Source organism: Prionailurus viverrinus, chromosome D4 (assembly GCF_022837055.1).
Source record: "Prionailurus viverrinus isolate Anna chromosome D4, UM_Priviv_1.0, whole genome shotgun sequence".
Classification (NCBI taxonomy): Eukaryota; Metazoa; Chordata; class Mammalia; order Carnivora; family Felidae; genus Prionailurus; species Prionailurus viverrinus.
The window spans coordinates 38012438-38030342 of NC_062573.1; the positions used below are offsets into that span (position 1 = coordinate 38012438).

The window sequence follows — 17905 nt, forward strand, 5'->3', positions numbered from 1 at the left end:
TGGTTCCATCAAGTTCCATCGAATGCCGGTGGCCTCTGCTGTCACCATGATCTTTGGGCTTTTAAGGGTTTCCTTGAGGAGGTTTTCAGCATCACCCTGGACTCTGCTGTCACCCTGGACTCTGACAGCCCTCTGGAGGGCACTCAGTGTCCTTTTTGGGATGCACTCACCATACCCCGTTCTCAGACTTTTTACTGATCTAGACAAGTGCGTGTATACAAGTGTACATGTGGGCAGCTTAACATGGGACATCATGAGTTCACTCATAATTTTCCTAGTTATCATTGCAAACAATAAACAACTGTGAGTTTAGTAGCAACTTTTTATGTTAATCATCTGTAAACACTTGGCCCAGTGCCAGTCAGGGCAGACCTAAGGCTCCTGCCACACCCCTGGGCTCCTTCATGTAGAAACAAGGAAACTGCTCATCCGTACCCTCCAAGGGAACAGAGAATGGGGGTGGGATGGGGCCATCTTTGCAAACGTTTCTTGGTGTTTCCCTCATGTGACTTCCGGGAGGGAATAACAGCTCCCCACAAAGCCTGGACTACCCGTGAGATTTATTTGCCTTTCCTTTCAGCCCTGTAAGGATGGGGTGGTGGTGTGGGTGGTGGTTGACCTGTCTGTCTCCCTGCCTCACAGGGAGCCCTGGAGGGGCAGGTGATCCCGAGCTGAATATCTTCTTGAGAATGTGAAGTGCTTGCTTTTTTAGGTCTTCAGCTTTGGGCCTTATTTATAAGGACAACAGAAAAAAGCCCTCCCCTTTGACATCCTGGCAAATAATTTTGCCCACATATGTTTTTTATTTCCTTTTTCTTTCTCTTATCTTTTTTTTTAACCAGAAAGTCTAAATTATTTGCTTAAAGGCATTCAGTAAGATGAGAACAGATCTAGAGCTAGAAGAAAATCTATTCTGTGATCTTTTTATCATTGTTACTGTATTACTCAATTTTTTCCCCATAAAATGTGAAAACTTCCTATTTTTCACCTCCACTATATATGAGGTAAATCATGAAGTGTGTGATAAAAACAGTCAGACACTCTGCTTTCCTTTGGATTATAGCCTGTGCTACCAGCTCCAAGAGGTGTCAGATTGTGATATTTTGGCTCCTTGAATCCCTGATTTTTCCTAGAGAATTCATACAAGGCTGCCTTCTCCTTCTCCTTCATGTTTATTTCTGAGAGAGTGAGAGAGACAGAGTGTGAGCAGGGGAAGGGCAGAGAGAGAGGCAGACACAGAATCTGAAGCAGGCTCCAGGCTCCGAGCTGTCAGCACAGAGCCTGACGCGGGGCTTGAACTCACGAACCACAAGATAATGACCTGAGCCGAAGTCGGATGCTTAACCATCTGAGCTACCCAGGAGACCCATCCCCAAGCCCTTCTTAATTTATGTTTACCATGTTGTTGCTCAGATTGGAGATCCAAGGGTCCTAGTGGATGCCAATATGACCTTGCACTAACATGACTGTCAAAAGCCAAACCTGGTCCCTGGATGTAGAAATTGGGGCCAAGAATGCAGGGACATGGGATGATTCTTACACTCAGATCAATCCAGGCACATAGTAGAGTGTGTTCGGTGTCTTACCCCAAATTATAGGTCTTTCCATTTGGAACCACCTCTCCTCCACCCTGTGTGGTTCTGTTGTGACAATCTTTTGTGGTTCTGGGAACTGACATATAACACAAATGGGGCCAGAGTAGTTTTCTCTGAGACTGCTCTGCTTGAGTGACCATAGAAGACTAGTTTGTGCTTTTTGAGGTCAAGGTGCTAGGGGTGGAGATGTGAATATTACCCTGCTGATTGTCATTACCCCTCCCATGTGGAGATAGCCTATCTTCAGAATAAAGCCACATATAAAAGGAAGTATAGCTGAGAGCCAGACAGAAAGACACTCAATGGCATTGTTTAAGCCCCTGGATCCAGCTGTACCTGAAACCTCCTAGAATTCAAGTTATATGAGTCAACATATTTCCTTTTCTCTATTCTTGGGGTATAGGAGTTGTATTTCTATCATTTACAACCCAAAGTCTAATAAGGGTACTCTGGAAATTATGACTAAAAATTTAGAAAAATTAGAAATCTAGGAAAAAGTAAATGAAGTGATCATTCAAGTCTGAAAAGGAGATTGTGTTTCTTTATGAATTTTTCTCTTCATGTCCCCTGAGTACCAAAAGCAGAAGTTGAGATATATGTGTTTGATATAAAAACGTATTTCTAGATATGAATGATTTTTATACATTAAGTTTCCAGGAATGGTTGGGAAAAAGGCATTGAAAATGGGATTGCCATTCTTATGTCCAGCCTGCTTTGTGCGGTGTTGCTTGAAAACAAATGACAGATGACTTCCTAAATCCCTTACAACCATCATTTCCTCAAAATAGTACTGTTTGTGGCAGCACTTGACTTAAAAGCCCTCCCCATACACCATCTATTTGTTGCACACAGTGAAGCTAATCCTGGGCTAGCCCCCAGGTTTCTGCCTGCTTCATCAGCTTTCTGTGACAGGTAAAAGATGGAGAAAAACAGCTGTGTGTGGGGGGGGACAAAGGGGTTTTACTCCACAGAGGGGCTCCCTCCAGCCATGAGCAGGTGGAATCTTTATGTCCCATGATTAAAGAGGCCGACTTAAAGCCTATCTTACCACATGCAGCCCTGCTGGGAAGGGAAATGGAGCAGGCAGGGAAGTTTTTCTTATTCTTGAGTCTTGGTTTTGAAAGAAAAGAGTATTGGAGTTCCAAAAAATACGCTGGGGCGCTGAGGGGTGGTGGGGGAAAGTGGGGGGCCAGGGGGGAGAGGGCAAAGTCTTGCTGTTGGGGGTGGGGAGAATGAGGGCATAGCTGGACCTGTGTTGGTTGATCTCTCCACAAGATGGCGCCCCTACTTCTTAGTCTTTGCTTTTAGTTCCAGTCTTGAGGAAAAACTTGTTCAAATCATCATGGAACAAATGCAATCTTGACTTAGGATTCATAATTTATGAAGTTGACTTCATATGCTATCTCAAATCATGTGTTAGTGTGTTTCAGACAGAGCTGTTTTTATTGTGGTATCATTATTATTAATGTAGATGTGCCTCCCCCCCCCCCCCCCCCCCCTTCCTCCTAGGCCCTGCTTCTGCCTCTGAGGCCCCACTCACTCTCCCAGGCATCAGGGAGGCAGCCTGGGGGGAGAGCAGTGATTCTCAAACTAGCTTGTGCCAGACCAAGTTCATTAAAATTTCCAATGTTGTGGGCTGACAATATCATCAAATGAAACAAAAATGAGTAACTAGAAAAATTAAATTAAAAAGACATACAAAATACAAGCCTGATGTTATTACTTGTATTTACAACAGGTATAACATTACATTTTAATACATGTAATCAAAACAAAATAACGTTGGAAAAAAGGTTTACTAGAACCACATGATTGTTCTTAAAAGTGCATGTATAGGAGATTAATATAAGGAATAACTGTTATACTTGTGAAGTTTTGTTGCCCTATAATCATAACTAATAGCGATTCCCTTGTATGAAGCTACTTGTATGCATGCTTTGAATTAACCCTGTTATAAAATGTTTTTTTAATTGTATTTTTAAAATTTTTTAATGTTTATTTATTTTTGAGAGACAGAGCGTGAGCAGGGGAGGGGCAGACAGAGAAAGAGAAACAGAATCTGAAGCAGGCTCCAGGCTCTGAGCTGTCAGCATTGAGCTCAACGCAGGGCTCAAACCCACAAACTGTGAGATCATGACCTGGGCTGAAGTCAGCCGTTTAACCGACAGAGCCACCCAGGTGCCCCTAAAACTTTTTTTTATGTTTATTTATTTTGAGACAGAGCGTGAGTGAGCACGAGTGAGTGGGGGAGGGACAGAGAGAGAGGGAGGGAGAGAGAATCTCAATCAGGCTCTGTGCTAACAGTGCCACTGGACACGGGGCTGGATCCCATGAAACATGAGATCATGACCTGAGCCGAAATCAAGGGTCAGATGCTTAACTGACTGAGCCATGCAGGTGCCCCAGTATAAAATGTTTTTACGTGAACACATTAGCTTGCTTCTTGCTTAATTTATCTAATCTAGGTTGGATTGATGCAATACCATTTATAGGAGATCATGTATTTCTCAACTGTTGCTATATTTCATATTTATAACACTCATAAGAGAAAAACTGGGGTATAATGAAAGAAAAAAAAATTGCTTTGGAATAATTGAAAGGAAAGCTGTGACTTTATTTTTTTCATCCTCTCCCTGCTCCATGAAAAGTTACTTTTTCCTGTTGCGATGTGCCTTTCCCCCAGTGTCCTTGTGCTTTTACCTCCAAGGGCCAGCACCTGTGACTCTCCCTGGCCAGTTGCTCCAGAGGGCAGGAAGTGTCTCATCTCCCAGTGTCTCATCTCCCAGTGACCCTGCTCAGTGACCAGCAGGCACAGCTGTAGAAAGTCTCCAGCTTTTTTCCAGCTGGGACCACTCTAAGCATAACAAATCCTCCAGAGTTCTCCTGCAGAACCAGGTCCAAAGCCGTCCTCCATGGAAAAAGCCTTGCTTGCTTTCTTTCCCTTCTCTGTCCTGCTTTCCCCTCTTCCTTACCAGTTCTTTTTTGGGGAGCTCTTCCTTTTTTTTAATGTGAAATTTATTGTCAAATTGGTTTCCATACAACACCCAGTGCTCATCCCAATAGGTGCCCACGGGGAGCCCTTCCTTAAGAACACTCACGTGCACATGAATTGTTGTCCCAGTGTCTCCTTCCAAGGAAGCCAGCCTAAGGCAGTATCACATTTAGAGTATTTTAGAAATAGGCATGGCGGGCCATAAAAATATCTTTATGTATTTTAAATCTTTTGCTTTCAGGGATACTGATGTCCCATTATTGGTACATAATCCAAATGACCACTTCCGGAAATAAATCAACCTAATTTAACTTTCATGGCTTTTTAGAAATCAGAGAAGCCAGAGATATGTAATGTACCAATTACATATTTGGAAACCACGTATTTGGAAACACTTGTCATAGACACTCTCTGTTTTACATAGATCTGTGCATTTTTTCCCCTCCTTGTTTTCAATTAATCTAAACCCAATCGTTTACCCTTAGAAAAGATAAACGTAAAAGCTTCCTCTCTCTAACAGCTTGAGGTGTGTTCAAGAGACATTTTAGAGTTTTCCCCCCTAGATATTTTTAAAAGAGCTGCATCCACATTAATCTGTTTTAGATGATACCCTCCCCCAGCACCATTCTGACATGGTCACTTGTCATTTAGCTGTACTTGGAATTAAACCACATGACAAAACATAACAAATTCAGACTAATTTGGAGGAATGCTGCTATGAATTCATGAAAACAATTAAAGGGTATTAAAAATGGAGAGCACTTTTATTGCTGTAAGGTAAATGTGTGCTGTCTTGTCAACGATCCTTTATTACAGACACCTATTATGCACTAGGCATTTGCATTCTCTCATTTAGTTCCTACTACCACCCTGAAAATGAAGTATTTTTCTTCTCACTTTTTAAAGAACAGATGAGGCATCGAGAGATTAAACACCTTTCTTTTTTTTTAAGGCTTCCAATTAGTGAACAATAGAGCTGGCATTTGAATCTAGATCTTTCCACCAAGCCATGCTGCCTCTACAGTTCAACAAAATTAGCTGACTAAATATTAGTGTACCTCATCAGCTTTAAGGAAGGGTCAATAACTATGTGTAATTGACACACTCATTTAGTATGCAAACAGTATTGTTAACGTGCTGGTTACACTTTAAAGAAAAATAACAGTAATCTCCCTGGCCATCTTGTTTAACAACAATAGCTACTATTTACTGATTGTTTCAGGCATCTTACATTCATGTGTACTTTACTTAGATAAGAATTCCTAGGTGGGTATTATTAACGTTATATCATATTTGGGCAGATGGTGAAGCACAGAGACTTTCGATAATTTGTGCCATGTCACATGGGTAGTAAAATGTGGGGTTTGGGCCCAGAAACCGGTGTGCTCAATGGCTATGCTCTTCACTGCTAACGCTTAGCTGAAACTGCCTTAGGTCACATGCAAGGGTGACTGCGAGGTGACAGCGGAATCGGTGGGTGGGAATAAGTAAGAACGAAGTTATGACTTCCTTAAAATACTTTGTTCCTCATTGATGCCAAGCAGGTATAGAGAAAGAGGAAGCTAAGCCAGAGATATGACAGCGCTTGGCTAGATGTTAAAGGGATGCTTTTGTTCTTACTCCACCATTTCAGTTTTCTCACCAGCTTTGATCCCCTTCCTACTGTTCACCTGTAAACAAAACCACTGTTCCCCCTTTTTTTTGGAGTGGGTTACTAAGAAACTCACAGGGTTCATCATAGCCAGGTGTTTCTCTGCACCTGGTGTGTCTGATCTTCAGAGCAAAGGGATTCATAGACAAACACAACAGGACTCGTTGTAGACTACACAATTAATCATTCTAGGTTTCTGATTTGCTCTTGAAACTTGCTATGTTCCTGTAATGGGAAAGAGACAGCTCCATTTATCACACGGCACCTCGTGCTGCTCCTTGGCACCGTCCCCTGGGTCCTTCACCATCCCCAAACTTTGAAAACATCTGCTGTGGGTACCATGGCGGGGATTTCTTCACATTCTCTGCTATACTTGCCTTCTCAGCATCTCTGTTTAAGCTCTCCTTTTTGTGACCAAAGATGGAAAGGCCAGTATTCTCTGTGGAGATGAACAATTAGCAAGTTCATTACTTATGGTGGCATTCATGGTTCTTTGCCAGAGATTACATTTTTGTATATGACATTTTGCCTGATGTTGTCAAAAGAGCACTGGACTGGGAATTAGCTTTGCTGGATTTTTGTATTGGCTCTACCACGAATGATTTGTCTGGGCTTGGGTGAGCTGCTGCGCACCTCTCTCGACTTTTGGTACCTCATTTAATGATGAATCTAGATTAGATCAGTGCTTCTCTACCTTGGATGCACATTAGAGTCACATCAAATGCACAAAACTCTAATGCCCATGTCATAATCCAGACCGAGGAACTCAATCTCTGGAAGAGCAGGACCCCCTGGCACTGATATTCTTATTCAGGCTCCCCAGGAGACTGTTACGTTGACTTAGGTTTGAGAACCACTAGCCTCGGTATAAGGATTCTTTAGTCTCTAAAGAGACATCTTTTTCTTAAGATGGGAGAATTAAGGGGTGCCTGGGTGGCTTAATTGGTTGAGCGCTGACTTTGACCCTGGTCATGATCTCGCAGTTGGTGGGTTTGAGCCCACGTCGGGCTCTGTGCTGACAGCTCAGAGCCTGGAGCCTGCTTCAGATTCTGGGTCTGCCTCTCTCTCTGTCCCTCCCCCTCTCATACTCTGTCTCTCTCTCTCTCTCAAATAAATAAACATTAAAAAAAAAGATGGGAGAATTAAGATCACATTTGTACAAAAAGGGAAGAGACAGTAGAGAGGGAAGTTTGGCGATACAGAAGAGGGTGAGTGGAGACACCTCTCCATCTTTGAGGAGGCAAAAGACCGAGTGCTATGATGGAAGGGTTGGCTTTACGTAAGAGCATGGAGAGTATGTTCCCAGGTGCGGAACCACACTGTATGGGTGCAGAAGTTGGTAGGTAGGTGGATGCAGCGGTAGAAACCCACAGAGGTTGTCTTTCTGGTTGCTCCAATTTTTCTTTAACATGAAGAAGAAAGGTCATCAGAAGGGATGGGAAAGAAGGTGTTGGGAGAGGTTTTAAGAGAGGGAAGGTGTGAAAGTCATCTATAAGAATGGAGAGTACATGCACTAGAGAAATGCGGTAGGACTGCCAAGGTATAGTGAGAGTGTATTTGAGGTTGGTCAGTGATTGTGTGCATTTTGCTGACGGGGGTCCTGTCGAGTTTGGACAGTCTTTCTGACGATGGCCATAATCCCAACTAGTGGTTTCTGCTTGCATACTAGCTTCTGTGTTCGTCTAATCCTGGGTCAGTTGTTGCCTTTGAACTATCTGGAATGGCCACCCATTTTGCTTATTTTATCCAACTTTATTGAGATATAATTGATCTATAACATTGTGTAAGTTTAAGGTGTACAATGTGTTGATTTGATACACTTATGTATTACAATATGATCACCCCTCTGTCACATCACATAATTTGTGTGTGTGTGTGTGGGGGCACATCTTCTTTATCCATTCATCTATTGACAATAATTTAGATCGTTTCTCTTCCTTGGCTTTGTGAATAATGCTGCTGTAAACATGTGAGTTCAGACATCTTTTCAATGTCCTGTTTTTATTTTCTTTGGATATATATCCCAAAAAGGAATTGATGGATCATATCATAGTTGTATTTTTAATTTTGGGGGAAACCTCCTTACCATTTTCTGTAGTGGCTCTACCAATTTACATTCCCACCAACAGTGCACAGGACTTCCCTTTTCTCCACATCCTTGCCAACACTTGTTATTTGTTTTGTTTTTGTTTTTGTTTTTGTTTTTGTTTTATGACAGCCTTTCTAATAGATGTGAAGGATATCTCATTGTGGTTTTGGTTTGCATTTCCCTGATGATGAATGATGTTGAGCATTTTTTCATGTATCTGTTGGCCACTTGGATGTCTTCTTTGGACCAGTATCTATTCGGTTCCTTGTTTATTTTTAAATTGGATTGTTTGTTTGTTTTTTTTTGCTATTGTATGATTTATATATTTTGTATATTAAGTATCAGATATGTGGTTTGCAAACATTTTCTCCCATTCTATAGGCTGCCTTTTTAAAAAAAAATTTTTTTTTTTAACATTTATTTATTTTTGAGACAGAGAGAGACAGAGCATGAACAGGGGAGGGGCAGAGAGAGAGGGAGACTCAGAATCTGAAACAGGCTCCAGGCTCTGAGCTGTCAGCACAGAGCCTGACGCGGGGCTCGAACTCACAGATCGTGAGATAGTGACCTGATCCGAAGTCAGCCGCTTAACCGACTGAGCCACCCAGTCACCCCCATAGGCTGCCTTTTCATTTTGTTGATTGTTTCCTTTGCTGTGCAGAAGGTTTTTAATTTGATGTACTGCCATTTATTGATTTTTGCTTTTGTTCCTTGTGCTTTTGGTGTCATATCCAAAAAATCATTGTCAAGACTGATGTCAAAGAGGTTCTTCCTTATGTTTTCTTCTAGGAGTCTTGCTGTTTCAGGTCTATGATTCAGTGTTCATTTCATTTCGACTTAATTTTTGTGAGTGGTGTAAGGTAGGGATCCAATTTCATTTTTCTGCATGTGATCATCCAGTTTTCCTAACAGCATTTATTGAAAAGACTATCCTTTCTCCATTGTGTATTCTTGACTCCTTTGTCAGATATTAGTTCACTGGTCATTCCTGTTAAATAATGCCTTAACCGCTGGCCACTGCAGCTAGTTGCAATCTCCCTAGTGTTAGGGAGTGAGGTATGGCCTGGCTTCTGGCTTACCTGAGTTTCTGAGGACTCACTGTACTTTCCCCTAGAGACAGACAGTCAGAGCTGCCTTCTAGAAAGTGGTGAGCTACTGTGCCATACGAATGAAGGAGTTATAAAGGAATGGTTAGTGAATTTGAATCTTGTGTAAGAGAAGCTGCCTAGAGATCTTTTTCCTGATTGGAGCAAGACCATCATGGGACAACACAACAGTTTCCCCCTACTTTCCTTATACCTGCAAGTGACATGGTGCACACAAATAGTAAAGTCATACCTCTAAGATTAGAAAATGTTTTAGTTAGATTAGGACAAGTAGCTTTTGATTGTCTAAAAGTCACCTGAAGTGTTAAGTGGTGAATTAGGTCATCTAAAGTAATAGACTTTCAGACCAAGCTGAAGCAAGTGGCAAACTTCAGGAAAATTCAGCATCCATGACAGCATTTTTCTGAGATAGTGGAGACTGAATATATAAAGTTTTTACCATATTCATTTTAGTGCCAATTCAAAAGGATTGGGAAACTAAGAGCCAGCAGGTGATTAAGTGGGAGTATTCAGAGAGGATAAAATGGACTTTGTGTTCTTCATGTTGAATAGGTTCTACATAATATCTTTAGATTTTGGCATTGAAAAGTAGAAGGAAAGAGGCCCCACCATTAGTTTGGCAGATTTATCAAGCTGAGCTATGTCAATTGTATTATGCCGTTTCCAAGAAGACAGTAGAGCTTGTGAAATTTAACAGTGTCTGTCACCACTTGACATATTGGCTAAAACAAAAGCAGATTGAGGAAATGACTCACAATAGTTAATTGTTTCAATAGTCAGTCTTTCCCATCTGCACAGTGCGTTGAATTTGATGACATCTGATGGGAACTTTGTGGAAAATTAATGCACCAACTTGTTTTCAAGAAGCAAGCCCTCTCTTTGCTTTTTTAGTAGCTACATGTCAGTATCTGAAATCTCCATTTTATCTCTTTTTGGTTTAGGTAACACTGCAGTCTATCTTGACTTATCGAATACAAAAAGAAAAGCCTAACCATTTGTAAAAAAACAAAATCAGTCAATAATAATTCCAACTCTGTTTCTTCACTTGAAGAGTGGATTAGGTATTTTGGCTTTGATAAATTCAAAAACAAAGGGAAAAATTGTTCACAAAGAACCAAATTCAGGATGATATATGCAGCAAACATTCATCTTCCATTATCACGTGAATACATAGCACATCTGGCTGCAGAATCTATGATGCCACTCTACAATTTATCACGCTTTATGGGAAACCATTAATTTACAACAGTTGCATTAATGTATAGCTCTGTGCTTTAAGTTCACCCTTGATAGATCTAGGTCTTTCACTGTGCTGAATTCCTTTGTAGACCCCACTTAAAAATCCAACTGACTTCTCTGACCCGAAGAACAGCTTTATATTCTGAAGGTGTGGCTATCAAGTAAGAACATCAAGTTTCCTTTTTGGATACCTGCCAATGGGGATAAAGCTTAACTCCATGAAAGCTGATTCTTTTGGAGAGTATTTCTAGTATTTGTGTTCTTGTTGGACATCCACAAATGAGTCTACATTTCAGGTGCACTGGAAACCGCTATTTACAAAGAAGAAAGGATTAGGTCTGTCTGTTCCCTACAGATAGATTTCCTTGGTGCTACTTAAGATATCATTGCTATCTTTTGGTAGTCATGGCAGAACTGTGATGTTTTTTGAACAGATTTGGTGTAAAGAATGAAGGTGTCTTGTTTAATAAAGAACACAATAATCTAAGAGGAGACTTCAAGACTTTCAAGAGTTGTGATAGGGAACAAAGAAACTTCTTTTCTACAGCTCAATAGGGCAAAACCCATAGTGCTAGCCCAGATCATTAGCAGGCTATGGCTCACAGTAACAAAGAACATTTCTTTTTTTTAAAAAAAATTTTTAAATCTTTATTTATTTTTGAGAGAGAGAGAGAGAGAGGGAGACAGAATGTGAGCAGGGGAGGGGCAGAGAGAGAGGGAGACATAGAATCCAAAGCAAGCTCCAGGTTCCCAGCTGTCAGCACAGAGCCTGACGTGGGACTTGGATTTACGAACCGCGAGATCATGATCTGAGCTGAAGTTGGATGCTCAATTGACTGAGCCACCCAGGCACCCCACAAAGAACATTTCAATAGGACATTCTAAGGTAATAGCTGCTCTGGGAGGAAATAATCTCCCCATATTTTCTCCTGGGAATTCTATTGGGTGTTGACATTTGGGAAAATTTGTTCCCGGTCTGAGGCAGCCTTTCTCAGTCTAAGAACATGTATTCCAGCTCACTGAAGATTACTGTAGCATTAGAAGTGTATTAATTTTTTGAATAGTTTCAACTTTCAGAGAAGGTGGGTGGAAAAGTGAAAGGCAGGATGTGGGGAGGATGATGTCCAGCATCCCTTTTGAATGCCTTGCCTCACTGAAGCATAATTGTATTTCCTGAACTGACAACTCAAAAGATCTAAAGTAGAGTGATACACAGCACCTATCAGAAAGAATTTGCACACTCCCTGCTTTCTTTGCAGAGATCTCTAAATATATTGGTTCTGCCCCACCCAGGCAGGGCTGGTGTTCAGGGGCAGACTTGCAAAACTTGTAGCATCCCATCTTTGGATACACTGGTGACTCAGGCATCATCCTTCAGCCTAATCTGAAGAGCACACTGCTTGTTCTCTTCTGGTACAAAAGAGACCTTTTAGTTTATGTGGTCTCCATCTAAAACTGTCACAAAGTAGAAACCATGAATCAGAAGGAGCATTAATGAAATAATTTTGCTCATGTAGACGGATGAGAGCTGAACTTTTTTTCTTGCTGTATCTATGAATTCCAGTTCATATTTCTTCATGTGAAAGTGGATTTTTTCCTCCTGGATTTATGTTAAGCTGAGCAAGCAGTTCTGGTGAAATTAAGCCCACGTATAAACAATAGATTCGGACAGCTCAATTTTGGTCCTGAATGCCATTAGAATTTTTCCCCCTCCTCTACTTTATTACAATTTCTGATTCTTTGCTTCTTATAACCCACTTTTTATATTGAATATCACATTGTGTACGGGTATGCCAAATTGGTATTGGTATATCCTGATTGCCTTACTTGGGAAAAGTGCTGAATTCAAGTTTGAAATGTTTGCACTTGACCGAACTTTAGGAAAAGAAGAAAAAAGAAGAGAGTATTTAAAACCCAGAAATGATTTTCTTTGCTGTGGTAAGCAACATCTTGAGTCTTAACCAACAGTTAGAATAGATTTATAATCTGCATGAAATGTATAAATGAGATGAAGTTAGAGGAGACCAATAGTACATTCTGAGCAATTTCCAAAGAGTTATAGGAAGCATGAGTGACTTAACTCCTGAAATGTGTGGTCAGATATAATATTTAATTAAAAACTTACGAGGGCAGAAGAAGTGTTGTGGAAGGCACTCAGGAGATGCCGGGAAGTATATTGATATTTTTACAGGTGCAATCTCATTGAACCCTCACATCAGTACTATGAAGTACATACTGGGATTCCCATTCCAAAGATGAGGACACTGGAGTTCAGAAAGCCTATTCAGGTTGCTTACAGTTTTAGAACCATGATTTGAATCCAGATCTTTCAGATTTTGAAACCATCTGTACAGCAGTAGAAGCTTGTCTGGGCTCTGTGTATTCTCTTCACAAGGAGACGTCAAGGAACATTGAGCAAAAGGTAGTATTACCAACAAACAAAAACCAAAACTGACACATGGATGCTAAGGAAGGAGGCCGCTCCCTCTGTAGGGTTGGAAAAGATCATGAATCCAAGAAGAGGTCACAATGAGGCAAAGAAGGAAGAAACTTGGGAGATTCTTATAAAAAAAAAATTGCAGGGCCCCAAAATGGTGTAGAAGTTTAAAGGAATATGTAACATGGCTCTTTGCCTCCAGGACAAAGAAATAACATCAGTCATGGCCAGGAGGAAAACTAGGCAGAGAGTTTAGAAGATGTGAACAGCAAGTGGTAAAGTTACTAAGGGGGACTGTGCATAGAAATGCCTGGGATCCGTGATTTGGGGGAGGGGTAGAATGTAATAATAATTTCTCAAGCACTGTTAATTATATAATCTCTTTACTTCATAGAACTCAGTATTTTTTTGTCTATACAATACTTCAATTTTAGAGTATCAGTGAAACACAGGGGAAAAGATGGATTTTCCTGGGTGGCAATCAGAGTATAATTAGAGTTCATAGTTTTCAGGCTCAGAACTTGGAAATCTCGTACCACAGATAACCCTTTCTCCATTGCCAACACATTTGTCCATACTTTGTTTTATTTTTGGAAACCATAAACTCACTTGTCTCAATGTGACAGGACTTCCTCCTGAAATCCCTAATGAATTTAGCTATTTTAAAAGAAAGGCTGTGGCAGAACAGGCCGAGATATGTGGGGGCTATTGGTGAAAGCTAGAGAACATTTATGGAACTGCGGGCTGTGCTTATTCTGTGTTCAGGGAAAGGACTGGCCCACAAGGAATGAGGAAGCATGCTTAAAATACTGCCTTTAATATATTACGAACAGGGAACTAACTTTTCCTTAGTGTATCTCTTATTGTTCCATTTCTTTTTCTTGCTCAATAAATACAAGGAAAAAAAAGCATTGCTTTTACGTTTTAATTTCCCAGCAGCACTCTGTATTGGAGACAGTAATTAATGAAAATTATAGGCTAAACATTTTACAGTTTGCATTAAGTGCTTTATCCATGTTTTGTTAAAGAATCTCATTCTACCTAGAGATAGTGAGTGTTTGAGTGTTTATTAGGGGGGAACACACATGCTAGCATCCCTCTTGAAGTTGTCCCCAACCAACCCTGTGTGGTGGTATCTAAAATATGGGGTCCTATGTCAAAGAGATTGTTTCCCTAGTCCTATAACATGACTTTAAATGTAATACTCACCTTCTAAGATGCCTTAGTTACCAGATCCATCCACATTTCAAAAAAGAAATAATCCAGACCGTGCGTTCTACTAACAAAATTAAATATTGTCAAGCTGTTTAAAAAAATCTTGAAAACATGATCAGGACATGGTAAACAATATTTTTAGCCTAGCTCATATTATTATGTTATACAATAAAATTGTATTTTCTTCCAATCTTTCCATTTTATAATTGAGCACAACAACAAAGAATATTGAATTGGGCTAGTTTGACCTCGAAAAATGAAATTTGTATCCTCATTTAGAAGTGAATACACTTTTTAAAGAGTAGAGGATATTTTGCCTAGAGAAATTGAATGAGAAGCATAGAATAAATAGTGATTTCCCAAACTTTTCCCAGGCTAATTCAAATGTTAGAGTCTTAGGCTGAAGTAAGTTAGAGGCCTTATGATCACCATCCCATGAAATAAAATATAAAGTTATTTGCTGAAAGGTATTAAAATAAATGAAAGGATTTGTGGTGTAAGAAAAAGGAAATAGAGGCAGGTAGGGGAAAGAGTGGGTCATAAAGTATACAATTATAATTGCATAGCTGTACTTTCTAGTAGACACTCTAATTTAAAAATATAGTGATCAATTTAACATAGCAAAAAATTTTGGGCATCTATTGGCAATAGGAAGATACAGTAAGAAGAGTAAGACCCGTATCTCCTCTCAGGGCAACTATATAGTCTAGGGCATGTCTTTGTGTGTATGTGTGCATGTAGTAGGATGTGGGCAAAACATGGAGTAAGTGAGTGGGGTGTGGGGAGATTATTACAAATCTAAAAATAGCATGTTACAGGATAGCAAGTTACCTGCTGCAGGAGATCATACCAACTATGTCAGTAAGGGCCATACCAGAGTCAGAACTCAGAAAAGAAAAAAGGCCTGGGAGAGCAAAGGCTATGTCTGGAGACAAGATCAGGTACCTTAAGCTCCCTAGGTTATCCAACAGTTCTGGCGAATGAAGTACATCTTACCCAGACGGCTTTAATGGGTTGAATGTCTACACGCTGGCTTGTTCTAGGTAATGTCCTTTGTGCCATCCTCCAAGAATGATTTTTATTAAAATGAATTTGAGATTAGGTACACAGCATACACACTAATCATTATCGAGAGGCAGTGTGGAAGTGGTTAAATGCATATGGATGAGAAAAATGTCTTAAAACTCAACATCAAGACAAATTGGTATTATCAGGATTATTGACAGATGAAACACTCAATCAATCACATGTTAGAAAATGGAAGTTTTCATCTGATAACCACTTCTTACTAGCAGGAGTATCTGGACAAGTAACAATCTCTCTGAACTTAGTTTCTTTATCTGTAAAATTCTTGTCTTCTAGAGTTTTTCTAAAGATCACACAACATCTTTTGTGTGAAAGCCTTTGCAAACCACAATTTTCTATAAAAATGTAAGTTGTGAGGAGAGATGAATATACTAAATGGAGGGTTTTAGGGAGAGAAATCCCATCACTGTGTGGAAGCTATACTGCAGAGGACAGAGGCACATGGTGGGAAGTAGGTCTGTCAAACAAGAAACAAGACTTGGCCAACAAATGATCTTGCTACAAAAATAGATTCCTACCCAAAAATACTTATTGGGAAGGGAATTCCTTCCCACCACCTTTCCTTATTCCTTTATCTTATGGACAGAAATGGCTTCCATTACTCAAAGAGTTGGGAGTATTTATTACAGATGGTGTTAATGAGACATGTTTAAGTGGTTGGATTGGTACAGTTTCCTGCATGTAATGGGTTATTATATATGTATTTTTTCCTTTCAGATAATTGTTGAGACTATGCCATATTTCAAAAGCCAAGTGAATTTAGGTCAATGAAAAGAGAATTTATTTCCAGTCTATTACCATCTAATCCCTAATTAAATCAAAGAATAAGGAACTGAGTGATCCAGGCAGATCATTTGTCTCTTGGCAAAAGTTAATCCAGTCAATATAAAGAAAAGAGAAATGATTGTTTCCAAATACCTAGTAGATTCTTGTGGCCATTTATTGCCTAGGCATGGAGGAATATAGGTTTTATTGAGAGAAGCTCTGAGCTTTAAAGAAAAGCTTTGAAATCTAAGCTGTCAGGCATTTTATGGTAAGAGATGGAAAGACTGGCCATCTCAGTGTTCAGGAAAGAAAAAAATATCCCCTGAAGTATGGAAGGAATAAATGCTCCATGGCTTACATATCATCTCTACAGGTTTCTTCCCTTCAAGTCATGGCCTATTTCATGGCCCATTTCCCTTTATTTTGAGAATTTTTTTTCTTGATTACAAAAGATTTCAAAGATAATTGGAAAATACAGAAAAGTACAAAGAAGAAAATAAAAAATCATTTAAAATTATTTAGTCATCTCCACCTAGAGATAATAGTAATAACCTCCCAGGTTATTTTTCTTTGGCTATGTGTGTGTATGTATGTGTTTGTGTTTATTTATGTATATAAGGCATGTGTGTGTGGGGGGGTATGTTACAAAATTGAGAACAGAGTTATATGTAGTTCTCTTTTTTTGCTAATTAAAATGTATTTTAAATATTTTCCCATGCCATTAAAATGTCTTTATAATATTTTAAATTCTGTATAATATTCCCTTCTGTGGATATGTGGCAACTTATTGAAATACTCCCTTATTGTTTTGCATTCAGAATGTCCCTGCATTTTCTGTCCCCCCCCAATCCAAAGGGATACCTCAAAAGATATCTTTGCAGCCATTTATTTATGTGCACTTCTGATTATTTCCTTAGTATACATTTCTATAATTGTTGGATCAAAGGAAAGGCATGCATTACATTTTTGTTTTTGATCTCTATAAACTAGGGACTATATGAGGAATCACCTTCTTAATCTGCAGTGAGCATGCTCAGTGTCTGAGGTGGAAAGGAGGAGGTTGGGGGTTCCACAGAAAGCAGGTTCTGGCTGGTCCTGGGTGACAGTTACTGGTTCAGAATGTGGAAGTACCATCCTCCAATTGTAACGGACCAGACTGCCTTGCTCTACACGGGCAGCTTCAGAGGATAGTTGGATATTTGTAATCTTGGAGGAATGGTCAAGAGACACCTGGGCTATCCTAGGCTAACGTCATTTTAACTTTAAACGTCAAGTAGAGCCAATAAAAAAGATGCATGGGGAGTGTACTTCTTATTAGTTGTTCATGCTGTTTGCCTAGGTCTTGCAAACCTAGTTGACTTTTCAACGTACCAGTGAACTTTCTCAGTAAAATCAAGTGGGATGGAGGTGGGGTGAGGAAGAGGACTCAGTAGGCTTGTGAAAAAAGAAGCTGTTGGACTTCAAGATTGGCATCAGTTGTTTGTGAGACATATCTGCTGTCTGCAGAGGTTGATCTCTTCCACTACCCAAACCAGTTAACTCCATTTCTATCGGTGCTTGTGTCTGTCTCCTTAGCTAGAAATTTGGTCAAGATTCGTCACCAATCTCCTCTATCCTCTTAAGTCTGAAATGTGCCAAGGCCTGTAATTTTTCTCTACTTGGAATGTCTCTCAAATCTTCCTTTTCTCCATTCCTTCCTTCCACTTCCATTCCTACTACTGTCACTCTTT

General features: G+C 39.9%; 1 long non-coding RNA gene across 1 annotated transcript; it reads right to left on the reverse strand.

Moving 5' to 3' along the window:
• Positions 1-6425: 6425 nt before the first annotated feature.
• Positions 6426-17246, reverse strand: LOC125150987 (uncharacterized). The gene is made up of 3 exons (XR_007146562.1): positions 17185-17246; positions 14319-14385; positions 6426-6677 (listed from the first exon to the last, which is right to left on the reverse strand). It is a non-coding gene; the product is annotated as an uncharacterized LOC125150987 (long non-coding RNA).
• Positions 17247-17905: the final 659 nt, after the last annotated feature.